We start from the raw sequence: 9957 nt of genomic DNA on the forward strand, positions 1-9957 counted from the left end.
ACACCAGTGCTGTTCATATCAAAGGAGTAGCTCCAAAATTCTGGGTGCAGCAGTCTTGTGATAGCTTTGTACTTATATGTGATAAGGGACAGAAAGCAGCCACTGTAAAGCACATGAGCCTGTCCCACCATTATCTCAAGAGATTTTCAGTATTTCACTTGCTTTCTCTCCTTGGTGTCTTCAATTTGGTGCATGAAAATATTCAGAGTATCTTGCCTGGTCAATGGGAGAATCCCAAGTTTTCATTTTTCTTTCTTTCTCTTTTTTTTTCTCTTGTGAGTTTTCTCAAGCTTAACTCTCCTAAATAATGACTAGGGAGGAGGACAGTGGACCAGAACAGACATGAAGGAGTTTGGACAACTGTCCTAAATTAGAGGACAGGTTTGCTTTGGAAATCCTATATGCATCACACTCTGTTACAGAAAGTTGGCTTTAACAGCAAATCTCTTGCAGCAGGGTGTCACTTCACTTCCACAGATTACTTGAAATGCTTTATTAATTCGATGACCTTGTGGGCTCTCAGAAAAAAAACATTTCTCAGTGTTTTGGGGAAAGAGAGCTTCTCTGAGCTAAAGGGACTGTTTTGTTGCACAGATTTATTGCTTGGCTGACTTAATTCACCATTCAAAGACGATGATTTTTAGCTGCTGGGCAGTGGGCCTTGCAATGTTGAAACTAATTAACTGCTAGGACTCTTCTGAGCAAGGCTGTTTTCTTACTGGGTTTTGGCTTTTTTTTAACCCACAGAAATGAAGCAAGCACGATCCTTGGAACACAGGTTGCATGGATACAATATCAGCACAGACACAGCCCCGTGCTGGATGACTCCGTGTCAAAGGAAGAAAGGCTGCCAGCTGTCCCCGCTGCCAGCGTGACACCACACAAAGGTAAGAGGAGAAAAGAGACAACATCTGAAGACAGGAGGGGTGCCAGGGCCATGACAAAGGGAGAACTCGGAGAATAGCAAGAGAGGTCTCCACTCTGCAGCTCTGGATCCACAGCCACCGAAGACCTGAGCTGTGGACCTGGCTGGCAGGCCAAGGTCAATGGCTCTGCAGCTGGAAAGTCCTCACACCTCTCTCCCCTTCTTTCATTCCCAGTCCTGGTGCTGCAGGCTGTATTTCTGAAAGAACCTTGAACCTCCTAGCTCAGATAGATCTAAAGAGCAGTGCCTGCTGGCAGGACCTCAGCAAAGCCTTGAGAGGGAAGACAAGGAAGGGAAGAGGGGGTCACTCTGTCAGGATGCACCTGTCTGCAGGAAGTTACCGGTTGTTATCCCATCAGGGACTTCTGCTCATCAAAATATTTTCTGGGAAAAGTTTATAACCCCTGCAATATTTCCTGGTGATGTCAAAAGATGGCATAAACAGGCCTAGAAGCTCAAGCAGAGACAAATTTGGTGTCTGTGTGTTCCTTCCTACTGTGTTTTTGCAAAGCACTTCTGCCCTGCTCCTTGCTCTGAGTCCATAGAGCAAGTGAAATATAAATTGCTGCTGCTGACTGAAAGCATGGAATCCCCCACTGGCTCCAGGGGGCTCCCCATCTGTCTTTGTTCCCAACAGTTCGGTTACCTTTATCACCATTGTTAAATGCAGAGCTGCAAATACCATTACTGGTCATACAGAATGGCAACTCTCTTGACGTGCCTCAACCACAGTGGCCTTCCTCGACGGGCAGCAGGGAGCACAGGCCAGCCTCTCTCCCTCCTGTGAGTTTGGGCTGGGAGTGTCAGCCCCAGCTGTCAATTCACCTCTATCTCATTTTTTTCTTCCCTGCATTTCAGTTCAGATGTTTCCAGGAATTTCAGCCTTCTTCTGAAGCCTCACAGACTAGTTGCTCATTCTCGAAGCGCAGGAGTATAGAGCAGCACCCCTGGGTGTGTGATCAAGGAAGTCTTATGTCACTTGACTTGCTCTGAACAAAGGGGAAGTGCAGAGGATCAGCAGCATGTGGTCTCCTGACCTCTGCTTCCCATAGATGCTGGTGGATCTCACCTGGCCAGGAGCTCCAGAAGGACCGTGAGGTTTTCTGTCTGCTCATTCTCTAGGTGAAATAAGAGAACAGTTAGCGAAGGTTTGTCACAGAGAGGTTTTTGAATAAGAGAAAACAGAATCTGGTGGTTGTGAGAGCCCAAAATAGCACCTTAGGATATGTTGTACTCATGAGCTGCCCCATCTCTTAGCTCTCAGCCAGAGCATGTTCCAGCATCTCCTGACTTGGAAAGGTGTCCTTAGAAGCAGTACAGAACACAGTCAGGGTGTGAGTGGGACAGTGCTGAGGGCTGAGCATGACCCCTCAGGCATGGGGACAATGGGACAGACCAGCTCTCTTCAGTCCCTGACACTTCCTGCTGCGCCACTGAAGCCACTCTGGAAAGGAGCACACATGGTCCACATTTTTATCATTTTCCATCCATCCCCACATATCTCTTTCTGCCTGTGAGCACATGTGTTTTTCTTCCCATCAAACTGTCCTTAGCAAAGTGCCAGGTGTACCTTTGTTGCCACTCTCATCCCAGCAGCGAAGGCTTTCTTTTGTTTAGCTGAAAGGGAGCCTGGGTCAAGGTTTTTACGTGCCAAGCAGAATCCAAAGACAAGAACACAAAGGTGAGCTCAGAGCCAGGATCTGGGCTGACAGTGGCAGCGGCAGGAGGGGCAGCACCATGCCGGGGACCAGGGAAAAGTGGATAACAAAGGGAGATGCCTGTGGGGGAAGGGATGGGAAGGCCGGGGGGGTCTCTCTCCGTGCAGTTGTTGGGTGATGGGGACACACCACGGCCAGGCAGCAGTCCCCAGGGCAGGGCCGGGCAGGAGCTCCTCGCCTGGAGCCCCGCAAAGCCCCGCTAGAGGCAGCTCTTGGTTTGCTCTGGGCATGGAGGAGCAGCCGGGCGCTGCGGGCAGGAGCGATGGAGCTGCTGCTGCCTGCCCCGACACACGGCCCTTCCTCCCCCGGGCAGCTGCAGCCCCTCGCCACAACCCACCCGGGGTCCCACAGCAAACTCAGCAGCCGCTTTTCTCCAAATACAGTGTGTTAAAGCCTGGGTGGGCAAAGAAACCCCGGTGGGAGCCAGCCTGAACCCAAAGGAGGAGGGGTTGCAGGGACATGGGGGGCTCAGGGGGCTGAAGTCGGCACCTGGGAGCAGCGATATCCGAAGGAGAAGGTTGGAATTTGAGCTGTGTGCCCCCATCCTACCCGCACCGAGAGCAATTCCCACCGCTGGCATCCTGCAGCAGGAGGTAAAAGCCAACAAGGAATGGATTTGGTTTGTCCTTTTTTCTCTGTAGATTAACAGATCCAGCTCTGACTGAAGTATTTAGTGATCACAGCGACTTAATGACATGCGGAAAACATTCCCTGGCAATTCCTCCTGCGCCGGTCTTGGCTCGCTGGGTGCTTCCCTTCGCACGGCGGATGGCAGGAGCAGCCTGCCACGGCACGCAGCCGTCCCCGGGGACGGGCAACCACAGCCCGGGTGGCACAAGCCCTGCCAGACGGATGCTACCTGCAGTGGTGCCCCTGCCTGCTGCGTGCCCTGGGAGGCCCTGGAGAGGCCGGATCCCCTCGCCCACCCTCCGCTTGGCGCAGGCTGCCAGGCAAGTCCTCGGTGGCCAGGAGGTCCTTGGCGGCCACCCACCCCTCTCTGTCGCACCGGGTTCAGCCTGGGTGAATTCCAGCGTTGCTCTTTTCATTTCAGAGCTGCAGGAGAAGCGGCTTATGGTCACCTTAAAGGAATAAACGATGCATAAAAATATTTGATCACTTAAGCCAAATGATTTGGCAAGCGCAGGCTCCCGCCGTACCCATCCTCCTCACAATTGTCTCATTATCCAGCCCTAAATCAAGCTGTCACAGCTTTTTTTTTGGCTTGGAGGGGAGAGGGAGGGAGCTGCTTTCCAGTGTTCACCTCCAAAAGAGAAACCCTGAGCAGGGAGCGGGTCACTGAGCATCTTCCCGCCCCCTTCCCCCTCCGCCCGCTCCCGATCCGCCCGCGCCGCTGCTCCTCATCAATCGGATTGCGGAGCCGGCAGCGGGATGCGATCCCAGCGGCCGGAGCGAGGGCTGGTGCAGAGGCTGCAGGTCCACCCCGGCTCCGCCCGGGACCGGAGGTGCCTCGAAATGCCCTTCCCAAAGCCTCTGCCTTGGTCGCTTGCTGTCGCCGGGGAAGCATCCCGAGAAGGGGACACAGCTCATCAGTGGGGCAGGAAGCTCCCCAGGGATGGGGCCTCCATCCTTCTCAGGTGCCAAAATAAAGGGGGCTTGGATCCTGCTTGCTCCTGTTCGTGCCACGTGCAACAAGCGTCTGGAGAGCCTTCTCTTGCCTCAGCTGGGACAAGGGGCACTTGGAGCCCCTCATTTAGGGGCATACCTGCACTGTGGTAATCACATCAGCCCCTTTTCACAAGAAAACCATTGGGAATTGCACCAAGAGGCTCTTGATACAAGCAGGTCCCAGAGGGACAGCAAACATGGAGTCTTTCACTATCTGCTAGTCAAGAGAGAACCAAAACCTGTCTCTTTGGGAGCCTCAGTGTTTCATAGGGCCTACGAAAAGAAATCACCTGGGGACCTGTCTCCTGCATTCTCAGGACAATGGAGCATCCCTCACCCTACACACAGGGAAGCCCATCTCAGGAAGAGTCCTCCTCCTCCTCCTCCTCTGCACTCCCTAGGTGACACCCTGGATACTGTGCCAGACCTGTGTCATTCCCCAAGTCTGCTGAATTAATTAAACTAATAATTATTATTTTATTAATAAATTAATTAAAGACCCATTGATTCACTCTGCTGGGACAGTGAAACAGCTGCAAACTCATCTGTTCAGACGAGCACAGCCAGCCAGATGGAGCATTCCCTTTCTGCCTGCCCTGCACAGAGACAGCCCAAACCAGGCCTTTCCACCCAAGAAAACTTTCAACCCAAGGAGAATAAAGTGGGGAGCACGTGGAGTAAACACAGACCCTTGCATGCAAAGCTGCTCTGGATGGAATTAACAAAAGATGTGCCATTTTCTCCTGCCAACAGCAGCCCAGCAGGCAGGGCAGGGCAGAGATGCTGGTTCTGGTGGGCAGGCTGGGACCTTGCTGGTGCCTGGGACGTGCTGTGCTGCTGCAGCCACCACCAGATCGGCTCTGAGCAGCTCTCGTGGGTGCCATGTTCAATCCACACTGTTTCATTTTGTTGCCTTTTTAATGCTGTCAAAACATGAGATACTCCTGCTGCTTTCACAGCCTTGCTAATTGGCTGCAAAGAGCAGATTTCTGTTCAAATTACAGCTACTTTTGAACTTTGAACTTGCCTTTAAAATCCAATTCCTACAAGGCTTTTGTCCCCACCCCTTGCGGAGCTGTGAAGCAGCATGAGCAACAACTCACTCCCACAGTGCTTTTTGGAGGACCAAGGGCAGTTCACACACCCTGCAGGGATCCTACGAGGGTTTTTCTGCTCTCATGCTCTTCACTGTGGGCTCCCCCCAGTCTCTGGGATCTCTGGAAACAGAGGACTGGGGAGCACATGTCAATCCATCACCTGGAAAATGCAAGCAAGACCCTCTCTGGGCAGCACCTCTTGGGCTGAACCTCTAGCAGATGCTGTTCTGTCTCCAGGGTTTCCCTTCTCCATGCTCCAGTGACTGTTCCTCTTGGATCACAGAGGTGCAGGTAATGCTGTGTACTGGGTGCTGAGTGAAGCACCTGCACGAGTCACAGTGACCCCTGTGCCCTCTGCCTGCCCTCCACCCACCCCCTGCCCAGTCACCTCTGCAGCTCAGGTGCTCTCAGCCTGTTTTCCAGCTCTGCCAAAGCATAATTTGAGCTGCACAGCAGGGCTGGAGCCTTCCCTATGGCACAGTCCTGGCAGACTCTGGTTTTCCTCAGAGGAGGCCAAACAGGAGCTCTGGAAAAGCCCAAATGAATCCAGAAGCAGCAGGAGAAGGGCTGGTGATCTGAGGTATCTCCAGGCTGAAAATGCAAGCCCCTCCAGGGAGACTGGGAAAATCACATTACAAGCCTTGCCTCTGCCCAGCCCCTCAGCAGAAGCAATGAGAGGAGGAATGGGGGAGCTGGACAAAGCCCCCTGACCCCTCTCTGGTCATCCCTGAGCCCACACTAATGAAAAGCCAGGCAATGCCCACATGTGCAGTGCCAGGAGGACGAGCCCAGGATGGTGCCTGTACTAACACACACTCACAGCGCCAGTGTTTGCCAAGACCCTGTTGCTCAAGAAAATGAGCCTGAGTTTGCAAGGAGCTGTTTGCCAGAGCAGAAAATGTTGATCTCCAGCACATCCTTCACTCAACAGATGTTCCAGGTTCTGCTAAGCTGTAAAGAGACTGACGAAGAGTCCCTGATGGGTGCAGATGGTTTCAGCTCCATTAGCCATCAGTAACAACCCAAGGTGCTCTGACCATCGTGAACCACAAAACCAACTGCTGCTGGGCAGGGGCAAGAGCCAGCACTGGAGGCTGCTGGGGATGGGGGAGGAGAGGCTGGAGCTGCATGAAAAATCATGGCAAAAGCACCCACAGTGGGAGCAGTTGGAGCAACGATTCGGGGTTCCTACATTACTCGGTAATTTCGGATCACAGATGGAAATATCCAAGAGAAGCATCTCGTAAATCACACAGTCTGTGGTTTTTCCCTTTTCGCCTGCTGTGTTATGATGGAAAATTGCAGCCGGTGTTTCCAAAAGCCATGAAATACCACGCAGGCCCTGGCAGGTTCACGTCCAGCTGAAGCAAACTCCACTCCAGCGTGAGGCTTGCCTCCAAAAGGGTCACTGTACCCAACAGCTGTGTTTTGCTGACTGGAATTTGCACCTTTCCCCAGCTCACGGGGCTGCTCTCACCTCTTTCCCATCAGCATTGATTTCGAGTTGGTTGTGTGCCAGCCTTGCACCCCTTGAACACAACTGAAACCAGAGGATTTCTGATAGAAGACAAGGAAAAAGGCATGAACAGGTGGCTTTGAGAGAAAGAAAGGGATTTTTTATATGATTCTGCAATAAAAAGGGAGAAGATGAAGACTTTGCTAAAAATTACCACGCAGCACCGAGCAAGAGAGGATACTTGGGCCCAGACGTTCTTCTCTGCTGCTGCTTCCCTCCTTGGCCAGGAGAAAGCACAGGGAGTGCCACAGCAGACAGCACTTGGTGCCATGGCTCTGCCTTCAGAACCACGCTCTCCATCTGCTCAGTCCCAGCAGCACAGGGGCAAATTGTCACCAGCACAGTGGTAAAACTGTCACCATCCTGCCTCTGATGCTTCCCTGCTGCCTCTCTCCCCTCTCCAAGCCCAGGAGCTGTCCCATTTACCCACAGGGCTCAGGGTAAGCACTGCCCCATGGACTGGGAGCAGCAGCATCTTCATGTCACAGCCCAGGACACACTGGGGTTGAGGATGCGTCCCCTTGATTACCCTGGAGCTATGCTAATGGCTTTCTGTTTTAATTACATGGAAGTCTTACCGTGCTGCAGGGGCTGGTTAATGCTGCACGGCACAGAGGAAGGCCTGTGCATCACTGACAGCCTTTTTTTTTTTTTGCATAATAAAGGTAAAGTGGCACTGGGGACATGTGTCTTTTATGGACCGAGGTCAGCTGCCTGCAGGTCCTGAGAGCCATGAGAGGGAGGGGAGAGGGAGGGAAGGAAGGCAAAGTAAACAGATAAATCCCTGGAACATATGGCCTGTGCTCGGTATCTTTACGCATGAGGCACCCCACTTAATAAAAGTTTAGGATGGAAAAGCCAAATAAAATTGATAATCTGCCCAGGGAGGGTGATTCAGATGAAGTAAGCACATTACAAGGGGGTGACTGATTTACAATTTTCTTCTATTTGTGGTTTTATGACTATTACAGTTATTCTTGTGAATATAATTCATTACTGTGCTATTATTCCCAGAAGTGAAAATCAAAGGTTTATCAGCCGACACCAGCAAGCATGAAATACTGCCCCAACACACAGCTCCGTGCTGGAATCACAGCTCAAAACCAGATGGGAAGGCAGAAGCTGAGCACTCACCTCTCCCCATCCCCAGGTCCCCTGCTGGGACACAGGCAGGGGCAGGCAGCCCAGAGCCAGCAGCATCTCCCAGCTGGGCAAGGAGCAGGCAGTGAAGCAGACCTGTGTGAGCAAGATCTCATCCTCCAAGAGATGATGGACACAGGAGTGGCTCAGTTATTTGGAAAAAGGCAACATTGGTGAGTGCACTGCTGGGTAGCCCTGGGCAGGCACAGACTGGGGGGACCTACAGGAGCTGGTACCAAAGGGATCAGGCACGCTGCCTCTCCTGGGGGCATGGCAGGCTCCGGGTGTGGCTTTGGGCACAGATCCCACTGTGCTGCCAGGTGCTGGCAGGGCAGGGTGGTGGGCTTGAAACCAAGACAACATGGCCTGCAGCCAGAAAGAGTGGCTTAAGGGCAGGGTTTTATTTACACTCACAGCTCTAGCTGGGAGAAACGGACTGAACCAGGGATTTATCCAACATAAAAGCAGTGAAGAGAGTACTAAAATGTACTTGAGGTTGCTGCTCACTGGATACCTGATTCTGTAGCTCACATGTAACATAAAAGCCATCATTCCTATGGTGTGGTTTCTCCAGCAGCAGCTGAAGCCCAGCCCCAGCCAGCTGCTGGTGCAGCTTGATGGCACAGCCCTCCCTGGCTGCATCCTGTGGGCTTTCAGGCTTTGTCACTCCTGCGTGCCAGCCTCAGCTGTGAAAACCAAGAGAAATCTCTTCCAGCCTCCTTTTTCTCCTCATTTCAACAAGTTTTTTCTGAAGAGACACCCTTTGCTTTCTCCATGACAGATCCTCATCCCAAAGGCTTCTTTGCAGCACTCCAGATGTGCCTGACATTCTGCTCCAGCACCAAGAGATACCAGCTCTTGCTTAAAAAACCTCCAGAAGCTGATGGCAAAAAGAGCGCAGCACAGAGACCCTGCAATAATCCCTGGTGAAAGAGGAGAGAGGAGAGAGGGGAGAGGGGAGAGAGAGGAGAGAGGAGAGAGGAGAGAGGGAGAGGAGAGAGAGGGGAGATGGGAGATGGGAGAGAAGGGAGAGGGGAGAGGAGAGAGGAGAGGAGAGGAGAGGAGAGGAGAGGAGAGGAGAGGAGAGGAGAGGAGAGGAGAGGAGGTGAAGCCCCAAATCAGTATGTCTGGGCCAGATCAAGGGCCCCTTCAGCCCAATATCCCAGTGCTGGTTCTGGAAGAGTGGATGTAATGGAGAGAACAGACAGTCTGGAGGGACATTTCCCTGGCATCCTCCCATCTGGGTCCCAGAGCTTGTCTCAATGCTTAATAGCTCTTGATGGGTTTTTTTTTTCTTCCTCGAATTTGTCTAATCACTTTCTGAAGCCTTGTAAAGTTTTGGCATTGCCAGTATCATCTTGTAATTAGTCTCCAGCTGAAGGACACGCTGTGGGTGGAGGTTCGTGTGCTTTCACAGCCTCGGTCTGTGACACTGGGGTCTGAGTCACGTCTGAGGGTGGGAAATGCAAACACAGGAGCCAGGAGTTTACTCCTCATCACTACAGAGTGCCACAGTGGGAACAGAGTCTCCAAAGTCTGAATTGCTTAAGAGGAAATAAAACCATCACAGCTGCATTGTCAGAGTTTGTCCTCAGCTCTCTGCTCTCTCCCTAAAAGATGTGGCATTCCCTAGAAGTGGCACGTCCCAGATGAAAACAAGCCATCAGGATGAGCCACAATTGCTGTTTAACTGCTTTAGATCAGGAAAAAACCCCAAACCCAGACATTAACAAATGTGCCCGTTGCACTGGGGTGAGCTGAGCCTCTGCCTGCCTTCAAAGTGAAGCACATGTCAAGTGCTCTGCTGAGAAGGGCAGTTTGGTGAGGCCAAGAGCTCTGACAGAGAAATGCAACCAGCTCAGCAAAGCCTAATGCAGCCCCTCCTGTGGCCCCTCAGACTGGCAGTGCCAGCTCAGGCCATTCTTCCCCATCCCA

At 52.2% G+C, this 9957-nt stretch overlaps 1 long non-coding RNA gene across 1 annotated transcript; it reads left to right on the forward strand.

The window, feature by feature from the left end:
• LOC108445160 lies at window positions 1-8995 on the forward strand. The gene is made up of 3 exons (XR_001859908.1): window positions 1-887; window positions 7897-8195; window positions 8804-8995. It is a non-coding gene; the product is annotated as an uncharacterized LOC108445160 (long non-coding RNA).
• Window positions 8996-9957: the final 962 nt, after the last annotated feature.

Source organism: Corvus brachyrhynchos, unplaced genomic scaffold (genome assembly GCF_000691975.1).
Source record: "Corvus brachyrhynchos isolate BGI_N302 unplaced genomic scaffold, ASM69197v1 scaffold21, whole genome shotgun sequence".
NCBI classification, from domain to species: Eukaryota; Metazoa; Chordata; class Aves; order Passeriformes; family Corvidae; genus Corvus; species Corvus brachyrhynchos.